At 43.9% G+C, this 15,936-nt stretch overlaps 1 long non-coding RNA gene across 2 annotated transcripts; it reads left to right on the forward strand.

Moving 5' to 3' along the window:
- The first annotated feature begins 4,352 nt into the window (after positions 1–4,352).
- LOC309505347 lies at positions 4,353–6,392 on the forward strand. Of its 2 annotated transcripts, none has more exons than XR_014208392.1 (3): positions 4,353–5,952; positions 6,049–6,119; positions 6,201–6,392. It is a non-coding gene; the product is annotated as an uncharacterized lncRNA (long non-coding RNA). The 2 variants fall into 2 exon arrangements; XR_014208393.1 differs by having other exon boundaries at positions 6,053–6,119.
- Positions 6,393–15,936: the final 9,544 nt, after the last annotated feature.

Raw genomic sequence — 15,936 nt, forward strand, 5'->3', positions numbered from 1 at the left:
ACAAAGACTGTTATGCAGGTTAAGCCAATATTCAATTAAATATAAACAGCATCTACTGAGTATTAAAACAGACATAAAAAAAAACAATTACAGTAGACGTAAATCACTTTTTCCTCTTAATATATTTATCTTACTATTAATTTTGTCCTCTGAGGCAACTAATCAGCCAGAAGGCTATTTAAAAAAAAAAATTATTACTGTAGAATGAACTTTGTTCCTCTCTTGAGCCTTCCAGCTTTTCCAAGTTCAACTGCTCAAGAGATTGAAAGTCTCTGTCTAGCCTATTAACAATCATGGTCTGCTAAGTTCTGCCACCTCTAGCCCTCAATCAGCAACTTTTTGTTTTGATGGTAAAATACATTACAATCTCAACAGCAACAACTGGGCTTCCTCAAAGATTTTTTCTCAACAGGAAAGTGATTGAATAGCTCAGCAACATGTGGACCATCTATCTTCTCTGCAGAAAATGATTCTGTACGACAGAAACAGAGGAGAAAGCTCTTTACATAGTCATACAGGCTTAATCATGCAACCTGCCAATATTGCTTAAATACATGTTTTTCATAAACTCAATAGCCGTGTTTTAAATCGAATCTGGGCTGATGTAGAGAACCCAGAGCCATTTAGGCAAATACACACAAACGTTTTGATAAACAAAAAGGGGGCTCTCCCATTAAATATTGTTTGGTATTACAGTATATTTGGTTGTTTGTTTTTGATTCAAAGCATTGTGACCTGCCTTATGTCTCATTGCAAAAGGTGGAATTAATTTCTCTGTTGCCTAGTAAAAAAAAAAAAAAACACCTTACTGCATATTCTTCAATTAGACACATCCAGGGAGAAACAGGAAAACCTTTTCTTTATAGAAAGATTTATTTTTTTCCTAATAATAATAATAACCAATCAGATAAGCAAAAATGTTATTAATTGAAATTTAAAATAAATTCTGATGTCTCAATGGCAACCACAATCTGACTGTAGAAGCTTATTTGAGCAGAACCACATCTACTTTGTGTCCAGAGAAGTGTGTCTGTCTAGCCAACTAAACTAAACCAAGTCTAGCCAACTTAGCTTAACTAAAAAGTTTGACTTTAGCAGGCAAAGTTCACTGTATTTGTGAAACTGAAAAGTAAAAAAACAACAAAAAAAAAACATAGCCTTTTCTATATGCTTTTTTCATACACAAAAATAAACAAAATCCAGGAATTGCCTTGCCTTGTCAGGCATCCTGTCAGTTCTCCATTTAAGGGGAGGGCTTATCCCATTTTTGGTGGTGCTTTTAGTCCAAGCAACTGCACAGTCATCTGGAAATTAGGCTACCTATTGAGAGCCAAATCCAATTAGATATTTGAGGCAAGATGTCTGATCTTCTTTCACTTCTCTTCCACGCTCCTTACGTCAAATTGGCATATATCACCCCTTCCTCCTCCCCAGAGCAATTTCAAACTACATTTAATAGAACAATAACTTCCCTTATGTAATAACTCCCTTTTATTTTCTTACCAGCGAATATACTGATCCAGTCTATTTCCATTATGTAATAGCCTTGTCTTTGAATAAATAATGCAATTAAAACATCCATTACACTTTTAACAACCTGGATGCAGCAAGCAAACATTCTCTTTCTTCTTGGTCTTGACCTCTCTATTTTCTTTTGCTCAATTTCCATGAAACTGGAAATAATGCAGATGATTGTGTGCTTGATATAGCCTAGCATGTGCTTTATATAAATATTAAATATACAAATGTTAGAGAAATGCCAGGCCCGTATCCCCATGCAGGGATGCACACATCGCTGCCGTCAGTTCTGAGAATGATTGGGCTGCCTTGCGCCTTGCGCCCATCTTCCTTGGGAAGATGAGTCCCTGGAGAAGCTGCCGCCCCTATTGTACTGGACCGAAGAGGAGAGCGCGTGCAGCCGCAGGGACCCTGCACCCTTTACCTGGACCAACCCATCTGAGAACTAACTTTCCGTGCACATGCCCCAGCACAATGAGGACACCATATCCCCTATTTATTTTAGACACTTTATTCCCCTCTTTGAACATTTTATGTTTATTTTTATATTACTAAACGCCTCTCAGAGGTCTGACGCCACACCCGTTTGCTCGTTTGCTCCTCCCACCACACCAAGCAACCAATCTTTATAATGTTAACGTCTCTATCATGTGTTTGTGACCAAGAGAGAAAATAGACACATATTGCAAACAAACCCTGTGTGGGAGGATTATGGCCTGGTTAATGTGCATTTATGCGCTTCACACTTAAAAACTAAACAAAGTTTGTTTTTGTTTTTTTACTGGATAAATCCAGCCATAGACTAAAGGGGGAGTCTGACGCTTCAGAACAAAAACAAAAACAAAACTCCATGTCTCCAGGTGGACTCCTTCGTCTATGGCCTTCGTCTATGGCTATGTCTATGTCTATGTTTCTTCACTTCATGTTTCATTGATTACCCTCATCTGTTTCCTCCAAATGTTTGAAGAGACCTCCTCAACTTTCCTCAGACACTTTCATTCCTAAATGTACCATGGGCTTTCCCATGATGGATGAAATCTTTGTTTTGTGCCATAGAGCTCATAACCACCTCAAAGGGGCTTTTAATATGGGGGTGGCTTGTCTGTGAGGACTATCTCTAGAGCAGATGCATGGCCTTGGGCTGGCTGCTCTGGCATGCTCCCTTGTTGTCCCAGTGTGGACGGGACTAGCTTGGGATCAGGTCCAGCGCTGGCTGAAAGGCCTGTATTGATCAAGGAGGCCTTAGAGAGAAGGTCATATCCCTGCCCTGGAGGCAAGTCTGCACTCTGTACAGCCCAAATCCTACTTCTTAAGGGTTATTAAAGCCCTATGGAATGTCATCTGGCTTCATTTTATCTTTCCTTTTACATTTTTACTTCCCGAAATACACAATAGTTATATTCTTCTGGCTGTTTTCATTGTTTTCCATGGAAGTAGGTGCCAAGTGTATAAAAAAAAGAAAAGAAAATCCCCTTTGGTGCAAATGGATGTGCACTCACAAGTTTAAAAGAACTTCCTAGTATACACTACTGTTCAAAAGTGTGGGAATTTATATATTAAAAAAAGTATACTTTTATTTAGCAAGAATGCATTAAATTGTTCAAAACTGACAGTAGAGACATTTATAATGTTAGGAAAGATTTCCATTTAAAATAAATGTTTTCTTTTAAGCTTTCTATTTATCAAATAATCCTTAAAAATGTGTACCGGTTTCCACTAAAATATTAAGCAGCTCAGTTGTTTTCAACTTTGATCAAATGTTTCTCAATTAAATGTTTCTTGGAATAAATTACATTTTAAAATAATCAAATAGACAACAGTTGTTTTAAATTGTAACAATAAAAAAATAAAAATAAAACATAAAAAAAAAATCTTTTCAACTCCAAGCTTTTTAACAGTGCATGTAAATTCATGACAGACTCAGAGCTTGAGGGGGTTTTATTTAATGCATAAGATCTGTTGATGGCGATTCTGAGAACTGAAGTAAAAAGACTCCAGATCTATCTTGGTGTTAAAGATTATGTCAGTCTTCTGTGTCTTTGCCACATCATTCAAACTTGAACATAGCTCCTTTTTGAAAAAGTCAATAGCGATAACTGTTCCAACCAGACATATTCACCAAGCACTGTATTCACAAGCCAAGCAATGAATTAACGCACGGCTTCTCTCTCAAACATCTAGTAGTCTCATCAATGCTTTTTGATGTTGTAATGTCTCCCAATTCAGTTAAGAAATCAATGCTATCCATTTTACACAAAGATCCCAGAATAAACATTTAGTAGCCTCTTGTGGCCCCCTGCCATCCCTCCCTTTGCAACAGACCTAAGGAAAGGAAACACTCCGGCATGGCATCGTGTGCTGAAAAGATCTGTTTTCTAAAGTGAAGGGCAAGTGTGCTGCTTCTCATTCACCAAAGAAAACACTACATAATGCAGACAGATTGAATCTTGTCATGCATTATTTATGTTTTGAGCTTCTTTCTTCCTCAGCTATTCAGAGTAAAATCATATAATTCTCAGTGCTTTTTAAATATACAAAAGTGCTCAAAATAGTTCAAGTTGCCTCAAGCTAGGATCAGCGTTGGGCTGAATTAGTGACTGACTCTGTAGAAGAGTTTTGATTAGTCTATGAAATCAGTTCTAATTGGTGAATCAAGTGAAATCACTAACAAAAACAAAGCAACCCGTTCAAAGAGACATTTTATTTTGTTACACACAATCTTAGCATATTTTAACAGTTAAATAGAAAGGGCCAAAACAGAACCAGACCCCTCAGCGGTGTCCTGGCTAACGCCTGTTTCACACATACTCCGTGTGCAGTGCGTATGAGGCGCAGGAGCAGCACACTATTGTGCTTTCACGTTTCACGCTGTGTTTGCAGTTGCAACTGATCTACGGCTGTACCACAAACACAACTCTATTTTTTATTTCAAATAACTTTTTTATTTTTTATTATCAGCGTCTTTTATAAAATATATAAAAAAAGTTTCAGCATCGCGATTCTATTTGTACACAGTAGTTAGTTATAGGTCTACACTCTTTCACAGAAGTATTCACATTAAAACTCAATACACTTAAACCACGTATTCAATGCATTACTTAGATTTATTAAGTTGCTCAAGCAAGTGGCAAAGCATTTAAACATGTAGGCCTACTTATAACAATAGCAAACATTTTAAATTAAAACAAAAACAGCTCTCTCTCATACCTTTTCTTTTGCATTTAAATCTTTTTTACAAGAAATATTGTGGGTCACAAATAACTTGTTTTTCCACCTCCACAAAGAGAGTAGTAGCCTACAACCATTATGTCACATTGTTGAGGTACAGTTTTCCTTACTTTACTATTTCATGTCAATCCGTTCATTTTGACCACGAACCATGCACTGTCACTTTAATTCAGCGTATGCAGCACAGCAAAAATAACGTCCGTTTTCCTTGATTTACCCCGGTCTTAAAGTAAAAAGATGACTGTGAAAAAAAGTAGTATTTAATTAAATTTATGGTGAGATTACTACCTTTTATTTAACACTAGAACTACCAAGGCAGTCATTTTTAACGTTTTTAAATTTTACAGTGTAATAACTTTGTTAAAATAAAATCAATGTGGCTGTTAGGACTCTGACTTTTCCTAAACATGTGTATATTTTATTCTGACACTGTTATTTTATTAAAATCACAAAACAGTTCTGACTATTTCTACCTAGAATAGCCATTGCGGTCATTCTGACCGCACGGATTATAGATATCATAAGTCCGCTACATTTCCCGCCATTGAGAGCAGGAGCAGCAGCAGATGGAGAGAAGAAGGCAGTGCCAAGTAAGGAGGAACTGCAAAAAACAAGGAGACATGTGCCAAATGTCACAAAGTAGTGTGTGGGAGCTGCACACGAAAGGCGGTGTTTACCTGTGTGGACTGTGCGTAAGTGTCAGTGAATGATGCGGGGTGTTTGCGCCGTTCAAATGAGCCCACTTGGAGGAAAACGTGTTAACCTGATTTTGTTTGTTAATATTTTTTGTCCACTGAAACTAATCGTTCTAAAGCAGTTCGTTTTCTTGTTTAGCTAATGTTCATGTTTTTTCTTAGCCTGGTTTTGTGTGTAGGCCTACTGTATTGTGACCAATGGCAAGAGAGATTTCTTTTCAAGTGTTTAAAAAAATAAATAAAAATGTACGGGTTGAAGTGGCAGTTAATGCACGGACAAAAGATCATGTAACTCACCAAAAAGGTTAGTATATTATTTCTATTTTATGTAAAACAAACATGTTCAAATGTTTTTACTTATGTTAATAGCAAACTAACATGATTTATCGTTTTGTTTTCGTCTGAATGGTTTTAGTGCCTTTTTTCCCTGACTGTCCGTCAGAATGGTTTTGGTGTCTTACTGCCTTTTTTTCTGACTTTTGGGTCGCTGTCACGGTGATAATATTAACTGGTGAGTTGGTTAAGTTCACTTATATTAGCCGAAATATTCTTTAGTTAAAACGATAAAAAATAATGTTTGTGTGTTCCTCTGCCTCTTTAACGCAAGTAAGCTCATCAGGCGGGCGGAGTCGTCGGTAACTTAACGTTAACCGCAGCGAACTAACGTGAAATACTGAGGTAAAGTGAGATAGACGAAACCCTAATTTAAGTGCTGTTTTTAAACAATATTTTCACGTATATGCTTTGATTTATTTTCAGGTTTGTGATCTGGATAATGTCATCTGCAATCTGCAACGATGGAGGTCTGTGTTGGAGCCTTTTCATTGCGTCATTATGAATAATAGTGATAACATCAACTGGTAACGTTAGGTTAACTTAACCTAAATTAGCCTAAGTAAACTCATTAAACAGAGAAGCATAATAACTTTGGTATGTTCTGACGGACGCGATTCCAAGTTGCATCGGAAATACAAAATAAAAGTAAAAAAACATTGTCAAATTCAAAATAAACACCCTGTGCAAACTCCCAAACGTATTACACACCAATATCCTTGGTAGAAACCATAGACTGTATGGTAGAAACCCAAAAATCAAGAAAAACCACGTCGGACAGGCAAATCACGTGGTCTCGCGCATCCAGTCGCTCCGCTTCTGAAATGCTCCTGGTGGAGGACGGAATAAAACCTTGTCGCAGACGTAATGCACCGCAGACGTGTGCAGTGTAAATGAGGGGTTAGGCCGGCGACATACTGGTTGCGTGGCGTGTCTGTTTTTATTTCAGCTCCCATGTTAACAGGTTAGAGCTTGCACACTGCCTGCATGACACACGCGTATCAGGCACAGCTCGAGTCGCGCGGAAAACTCGTGCATGCTAGAAATAGAACCGACCCCTACTTGTCATGCGTTCCAGGCGTTTCCAGGCAAAATAGAATAGGAAAAGATGTTTATATGTCATTTTGACACGAATACATATTAATAAATGTCATTTTGATGTTTGAAAATGTCTAGGTTTTGACATAAATGCAAATATAAATGTAATTTAAAAAAACTATTATCGATTTTCAAATAATGCACCTGTCAATACAGAACGAAATATTCTATAGCCTATTTTGGCGTCAACACTGCCGACGTTGTCTTTGCTGCTATATATTTGTTTAACATGAAGTATAGGCCTTCCACAACTCTCTCCCCATATGTCAAATATATCACCAATGAGGATTATCATATGTCACCTAGCAGCAGCAGCGCCGCGTCAGACACATTTCTGGTGTGCAAAGACATGGAAAACGCCACGCAAACGCCACGCAGCCAGTGTGTCGCCGGCCTTAAACAAAATTTCAGTGGCGTCCTGGCTGAAGGTGGTGTTAACAGAACCGGACCCCTCAGCAGCATCCTGGCAGAAGGTGGCGTTGACAGAACCAGACCCCTCAGCGGCATCCAGGCTGAATGTGCGTTCTCAGAACCAGACCCTTCAGCGGCGTCCTTGCTGAAGGTGGCATTGACAGAACATACTTGATTGTCTAAAGGGAGAAAGAAAAAGGTTTGCAAATGACAATAATAAAAAATAATCATGTAAATGAGTTATTATAAACTTATTACTTTAGTACAACAACAAGTTAGATTAAGAAAAACAAAGAGGTCTGCAAACCCTTTCCTCCAGTTACTCTCCCAATATCACTAGAGAAGTCCAAGGATCCATCTTCAACTGGGGAGCTGAATACTGAGAAACACAGGCATAAAAAAATTATGACATACCATGCCATACAAATTGGTGATAAAGAACCATCAAAACAGTAATTTTAATCAAACCCATTCTATAACACAAACCAAGATACTAAGAACACCAATCTAACCATGCAAGCTAAAGTTTCAAACCAACCAGGGCTACGTTTCCCAAAAGAATAAAAGCCTAAGTCGATCATAGAACAATTGTCTCCAATAATCTCTACGATCAATTTAGGCTTATTATGCTTTTGGGAAACGCAGCCCAGGGGCCTGTTTCAGAAAGGAGGTTAAGTGAAAACTCTGAGCATGTTAACCCTGAAATGAGGATAACTGGGTTTTCTGTTTCAGAATGGGAGGTATGTCAAACCCGAGAAAGAAGAGTAAGTCAAGCCCATTTCTGAAAGAGAGGTAACTTATACTCTGAGTCAGTTACCATGGCTACCATGGAACCTAACCTGGTCGGGAGCAGGTTCTCTTACGAGAGGTCTCTCGTACTGCGTAAGAAATCTTACGCTAGGGGAAAATCCTTTTTCCGCGACATATTGAAGCCAAAAATTATCCTTAATTTTGTAATAATGCAAAACGCGTTGCGGCAGCATGCAGACATAGGCGAGGCAGCTCGCGCGCCTATTGGCTGCTCTGCGGCAACTGCAGCAGCCTATCGAGCGAGGCCTGGCGTGACGCCAGACCCAATGAGGGTGCTTCGCGCCCGCTGCGTCACGTCCCGCCGAAACGGGCGTGGTCTAGGCCTATAAATACCGCTCGCAGGCAGCTATTATCAGATTTTTCATCCTTCAAGCGAAGCACACGCATCGCTGGAGCTGGAGAAGAAGCCGCGCCGTCTGAGAGAGAGCACCTTCAGCGGGACGAGTCACTTAAGTCGCTGGCCGCGCCGCCTTCCTTGCCTTCCTGCTGCGCTTTCCGGCGCTTATATCCTTTGATTACTCTGTACTCTGTGTGTGTGTGTGTGTGTGTGTGTGTGTGTGTGTGTGTGTGTGTGTGTGTGTGTGTGTGTGTCGCCGCCGCGACACACATTCTAAAAGAGCTAGCGTCTTTTTCAAGATGCCTTCCTGCGGCTCGTGCAGAGCCACACTCAGCGACGGGGACCGCCACGTTGTTTGCGTTTCCTGCCTGGGTGAGGAACATGCAGTTCTCGCGCTCACTGACGGCGGCTGCCCTCACTGCGAGCTGATGACCATGGCGACTCTGAGGACTCGCCTGGCTTTCTTCACCGAGACTGCTCCCCCGCCCGCCGCGGTGTCGCACCGTAAAAAGCGCCGTGCCCAGCGGGTCCCGGAACCTTCCCCCAGCCGCCAAAGCTCGCCGGTTCGCCCGCCTGCTTCACCGGCTTCGTCAGCTTCTCTTCCCGACGGACAGCGGCCGCTGTCTGCCGCCGCTTCCGTCGACATCGCTGACGAGGAAGCCCTGCTGGGAGAGGGTGATTCCTGCTCTATCCTGGCGTCAGGCAGTGAGGATTGGGCGGGCTCTGAGGATCTCGCGCCCCCTGCCCGCACATCGTCAGGCAAGAGAGCGTCCATCGAGACGGAGCTCATGTGAATACTCGCACAGGCCGCGGCGAGCCTCGGCCTCGAGTGGTCTTCGCCCGAGCAGCCCGCTCACAACCGGCTGGATGGCTTTTTCCTGCCTGGGGAGCGCGCTTCGCCTGCGTCCAGACCAGCGCCCTTTCTTCCTGAGCTACACGAAGAAGTCGCTAAGTCTTGGAACGCCCCCTATTCAGCTAGAGTGCGTCCTGCTGTTTTCTTTGGCATTCTCTACAGTTGACGATGCCAAGTACAGGGGATTCGCTGCCGCCGGTCGAAGAGGCGATAGCGGCCCACTTATGTCCGCCCTCCGCTGGACGGCGCGCTAAGCTGGCCCTACCCTCTAAAGCTTGCCGCACGACGTCAAGCCTGCTCCGCCGCGCTTTCTCCGCCGCCGGGCAAGCTGCGTCAGCGCTGCACACCATGGCCACGTTACAGATCTTCCAGGCCGATCTCCTCCGAAAGCTGGATGAGAAAGGACCTGACGCGATCTGCGTGCCGGACTTAAGAAGCGCCACGGGCCTCGCTCTCCGTACCACTAAGTCCGCAGTGCAGGCCATTGGACGGAGTATGGCCTCTCTCACTGTGACCGAGAGACACCTGTGGCTGACGCTCTCAGAAATGGCCGAGTCCGAGCGCACCGCGTTCCTCGACGCCCCGCTTTCTCCCGCTGGCCTCTTTGGATCCTCCGTCAAGGATTTTGCGGAGAGATTCGCAGAGGTACAGAAAGCGTCACAGGCTATGAAGCACTTCCTCCCGAAGCGCTCCAGCTCTGCAGCAGGCCGTGCGAAACCGTCTGCACAGAGCTCACAGCCCCAGCCACCGTCCACTGCCGCCACTTCGCAGCGCCGCCAGGCCCGAAGCGCGAGACCACGCTCCCGCTCATCCAGCCGCCGCCCCACCATGCGTGGCCCGCGACCTAGGATTGTGGTAAAGCCCGAGGCCCCGAAGTCGTCCTAGCACGCCTAGGAAAACGACAGTGTTCAAGTCCCGCTGCGGCCGGACTCACACCAAAGTTATTCGCTCGTCCAGTTCCAGCAAATGTGACTGTTCCAGTGTTTTCTGCAGCCAACAAGCCGGTTCTGTCACCCGCTTGCCTGCACACAAATGCCGTTTTCACGGCTACCCAGATAAATCCCCAAAAGAGTGTATTTTCTGGTGTCCCGGCCATGGCCGATGGTGTCTCATGTGTAGTAAGAATGCCCACTGCCCAGTGCCCATCTCGACACACAAGCACAGCCTGTCACACAGGGCCCGCGCACATTAAATCGACTCAGATCGGTTGCGCTTCAAACGTGGTAAATGTGCCCACTACCCACTACCCACAAACACCACGTTATGCATGTCTCACGGTTTCTGTAAAACGAAACCAGCGTGCATTCGCTTCACTCAAGCGAACAATGCTTTCGGTGTGATAAATGTGCCCGCTGTCCCGCGCCCACATCCACACATAGAGTGTTACAGCACACCGAAGCACACCGAAGCTTCTCCATCGCTGAGCGAGCGGAGCGCGCTTCGTATTCAACCCCTAGCTATTCATGCAGACGCATGGGCAAAGCTGCCCGGGGTTTCGAAGTGGGTGCTGGACATTATAAAAAGAGGCTATTCGCTACAGTTTCGCCGACGCCCTCACCGCTATACGGCGCGCGTCGAGACCACGGTAAAAGCAGAAGTAGCACATTTACTTCGAGCCGAAGTGGCGAAACTATTGAACAAAGGAGCCATAGAGCCTCTCTCTCAAGTTCAGAGCGAAGGAGGGCTATACAGCAGATACTTCCTGGTACCGAAAAAAGACGGGGGTCTCAGACCCATACTAGATCTAAGGCAACTGAACAGAGTGCTTGTGAAGCGACAGTTCAGGATGCTCACGACCAGACAAATTCTCGCGCAGATTCGCCAAGGAGATTGGTTCGTGTCAATAGATCTGAAAGACGCGTATTTTCAAATACAGATAGCGTCACGTCACAGGCGATATTTGAGATTCGCCTTCGAGGGCCAGGCATATCAGTACACAGTCCTGCCTTTCAGTTTATCCCTGGCACCCCTTACATTTACGAAGTGCATGGATGCGGCGCTCGCACCCCTCAGAATGAGGGGCGTGCGAGTACTGAACTATTTGGACGATTGGCTGATTCTAGCGCAATCTCGCTCAGTGCTCATAGAACACACGACCATTTTACTCGATCACCTCGAGAATTTGGGTCTCAGTGTCAATTGGGTGAAGAGCTCTCTGTCCCCCAGTCAGACGATATCTTTCCTGGGCACAGAGTTGGACTCGCTGTCCATGATAGCGCGACTATCACCACAGCGCGCGGTAGACATTCAGCGCACAGCGAACTCGTTCCGCTGCGGCGCGTCTGTCCCGCTCAAGAAATTTCAGAAGATGCTGGGTCTCATGGCCTCAGCATCATCAGTGCTCCAGCTGGGCCTGCTCCGCATGCGCCCACTGCAGTTTTGGCTGAAAGCGCGAGTCCCACGCCAAGCGTGGGCATCCGGTCTGCTTCGCCTCAAGGTCAATCAGAAGTGCGTCACAGCTCTGAAACCTTGGAGAGCGGACGACTGGTACCAATCAGGTATAAGCCTGGGGACTTCCTCGAGGGTGAGAGTGGTGTCCACGGACGCATCCACCTCGGGATGGGGAGCGCTGCTCGAGGGCAGACCGTTCTTCGGCCAGTGGTCAGAACGGGAGAAGCTCCTGCACATAAACTGCCTCGAAATGCTGGCAGTACACAACGCGCTGACGCGTTTGTGTCCCCAAATAAAAGGACGCCATGTCCTGGTCCGCTCGGACAACATGTCTGTGGTGTCCTACATAAATCGCCACAGGCTAGCAGAACGCCTCCTGGTATGGGCTCAGCGCAACCTGCGCTCGCTCAGAGCAGCGCACGTGCCAGGGCTCCTAAATATAGGACCAGACAGACTGTCCAGGAACAATGTTTCGGCAGGCGAATGGTCTCTACACCCACAGACTGTCCAACTGCTGTGGAAGAAATTCGGCAGAGCGGAAGTAGACCTGTTCGCGTCTCAAGAAAACGCTCACTGTCCGGAATTTTTCTCCAAGAGCAGGGACGCGCTGGCTCATGTATGGCCCCGCCGCCCGCTCTATGCTTTTCCCCCCATCTCTCTCCTGCCTCAGGTGATAGAGCGGATCAGGGAAGAAGGATGCTCAGTACTGCTTGTAGCACTGTTCTGGGAAAACCAACCTTGGTTCCCAGTTGTGATGCAGTTAGCGAGCACTGCCCCGTGGCCAGTGCCAGTGAGGAGAGACCTCCTCTCTCAGGCCCACGGCTCGATCTGGCATCCTCAACCGGAACTGTGGTCCCTTCATGTATGAGCCATCAATGGGTACATGTTGAACTCCCTAAGGGAGTATTAAACACGATCACGCAGGCTAGAGCTCCGTCTACGAGACGGCTCTACTCCTCGAAATGGTCAGTGTTTTTGGGCTGGTGAACAGCCCGTGGCGTGTCACCCACAGACTGTGGAGTGACGGAGGTGCTTTCCTTCCTACAAGAGCTGTTGGATAAGGGCAGGACCCCTTCCACGCTCAAAGTTTATGTGGCGGCTATAGCAGCGTTCTCAAGAACAACGCTTGGTCAGTCAATAGGAAGGAACCATTTAGTCATCTGCTTCCTTAGAGGGGCTAAGAGACTGAATCCTCCCAGACCTCCCTCAGTCCCCGTATGGGACCTTTCTACGGTACTGGAAGCCCTGTCTGTATGATGAAATTCGCGTCTAAGCGACGCTGCCATATGTGGAAGAGTGCGGCTTCGCCCCTCCCTCTTCCCGGACTCCCTGTGAGTTCCCTGGGTGATTGTGCACTATATGAACTCCGGGCTCTCGCCCTTGGGTCTTTGGTGTCAGATCTCAGCATGCACGGCGTTTTGCATTGGGTCCCCTAGCGTAAGATATCTTACGCAGTACGAGAGACCTCTCGTAAGCGAACATACTCGGTTACTAACGTAACCCCGGTTCTCTCTAGAAGAGGGAACGAGTACTGCGTATCTTGCCGTGCATGCGCACGCTCTGGTTGCCTCGATGATGAAAAACCAGATAATAGCTGCCTGCGAGCGGTATTTATAGGCCGAGACCACGCCCGTTTCAGAGGGACGTGATGCAGCGGGCGCGAAGCACCCTCATTGGGTCTGGCGTCACGCCAGGCCTCGCTCGATAGGCTGCTGCAGTTGCCGCAGAGCAGCCAATAGGCACGAGCTGCCTCGCCTATGTCTGCATGCTGCCGCAATGCGTTTTGCATTATTACAAAATTAAGGATAATTTTTGGCTTCAATATCTCGCGGAAAAAGGATTTTCCCCTAGCGTAAGATATCTTACACAGTACTCGTTCCCTCTTTTAGAGAAATCCGAGGTTACGTTAGTAACTGAGTACGTTTTCTTCGGTAAACCCAGAGTTTTTACTACATGGAAAAAGCTGCGGCACATTGACACTGAATTGTATTTATTTAATATGTCAAATGTTTGTAAAGTCATGCCACTTTGTCACTATTACAACCATGAACCTTTTATGCTTAACGATTTAACTGATTGAATTATGGTTTTATTGTTACATTTTAGTGGCTGCCACTTTTTCTTTTCTTTTTTCTTTTTTTTTTTTGGACTCGGAAGTATGCAGATGTCTTTTTGTCGGGTGCTGTTGCCATGGTGAATCGTAATTTCAGAGCTCCATTGATCATGGCTTTTCACAGTCATGGTGCACACGCTTAACTCAGAGTTGATTGAACTAACTCAATTCAGCTGTTCTGAAACCGAAAACTCAGAGTTTCCCATCTCAGGGTAAATCAATTCAGCGTTCAAGTTTTAACTCAGAGTTGGTTGAACCTCCTTATTGAAACAGGCCCCTGGGGCCCGTTCTTCGTACGTTGCTTAAAACATCCGAGATCAAATGAGACATCCAAGATGATATCATCGTGCTAATCATGATCTGGCTAATTAGGTTCTTCGAACACACTTGCCGGATATGATTAGTATAGCTGGATTGAGATATCTGAGATAATTGCGCGTTCATGCGCTGGTTTAAAAGGGGATATGTATCGATAGTAGAAACATTGATCAGCAACGCTGCTATTGGCTGTTCAGCGTGGCCAAAGAGCGCGCACAGTTTTTCTCCTCAGCAGAGCAACTAATAGTCGAAGTTTATTCGGAATTTTAATGTTTAATCAAAACGCCAGGGAACACCTCAAAGTCTGCAAAAGCCAGGAGAGAGGGCTGGCAAAAAGTAGCAGACAATTTAAATCCGTTAGAAGTGGCCATGTTAGATGTTTTTATCACTTAATAGCCTATATTTTTGTATTTTAATAATTGCATAATTACTTTGTTCATTGTAATGTCAGAGTCACCACACTAGAACATGGGAACAAATAAAATTGAAGTATAAAAAATATTCTACATAATGGTCACTTTTAGTTATATTATAGTCTCTTTGATAAAAGGCCTTGTTAAATAAATGGTTGTCTGTTTATAAAAGTGTAGCATGTCTGGAACGGACTCTCTAACACCAAAAGACCACACGACCACTCAACAATGAGATCCAATGTTTTTTTCCTCTTTAATCTGTAAACAAACAGAGATCATCGGTGGATCAACGGGGCTTCAGCTTCTCTCTCTCTCGTGTACACACATAATATTCACGGAGAGAAGCAACATTGCGTGTGCTCATGAGCCTCGCGCACAGGTAGACTGAGGCTATCCCAAACTTATACAAAAATAAATAAATAAAACACATGTAAATAAAATAATAAATCTGATTACCATAGATTTATAATCTTCCTTGGGATACATACATCAGATAATACATAGTATATTACATTAATTGTGTACTAGATTGCATAACCATATGCATTTATCCAGATATTTATATGCATTAATTTAGATATTTATGTTATAACATGCTACGATGAAACAAATAATCAATTATAATACTATTTGTACACAAATCCAAAGAAAACACTCAAAGCGCATTTAACAGCATACCATGTGCAGGCCGCACCACGTGCGTCACGCACGAATCAATGAATCCGATTCGTTCCCCTTATAACACTCTTAATACAGTACATATTTATTAACAGGCAACCAGATCTCTTTTCTTTCACTAAACGGAACTAATTAAAGAACATACCTGTAAACAAACAGAGATCATCGGTGGATCAACGGGGCTTCAGCTTCTCTCTCTCTCATGTACACACTAAGCATAAAATACTAATCAGTTAGCATCATGATGAATTTCATAAAATCGCATTGCTAAACACTTCATCACGACCAACATGCTCAAATGATGAAACACACTCCAATTGGGTCAGTGACGTGCCGCACTGATTTGCACTTCCAGGAGCAATAAATATTATATATTTATATAAAATAGGTTTAAAATTATATATATGCTTTAATCTCACATCATTTGTCCTTCTCACTGTTCATAATTGTGTGAAAAATTCAAAAATAGGTAACTTTTAGACTATTAATGTGGTCAAATGTCATACGGTCAAACGGAATTCACTTAAAGTTATTTAAGACAATTGAATTTAAAATGATTAAAAATGTTTAAAAATGATAAAATTTTTCATTTGGCATATTTATTCAAGTCTTAAGATAAGCATATTAAAGTGTCAGTGAGATAGACCTTAAAGAAATGTCATTAGTATCTAAAACAAATTGTTCCGCAAAGACACATTTTCCCTATGTCATACGGTAAAACAAAGTTTGGAAGCCATTTT

Source organism: Leuciscus leuciscus (assembly GCF_965113295.1).
Source record: "Leuciscus leuciscus genome assembly, chromosome: 8".
Classification (NCBI taxonomy): domain Eukaryota; kingdom Metazoa; phylum Chordata; class Actinopteri; order Cypriniformes; family Leuciscidae; genus Leuciscus; species Leuciscus leuciscus.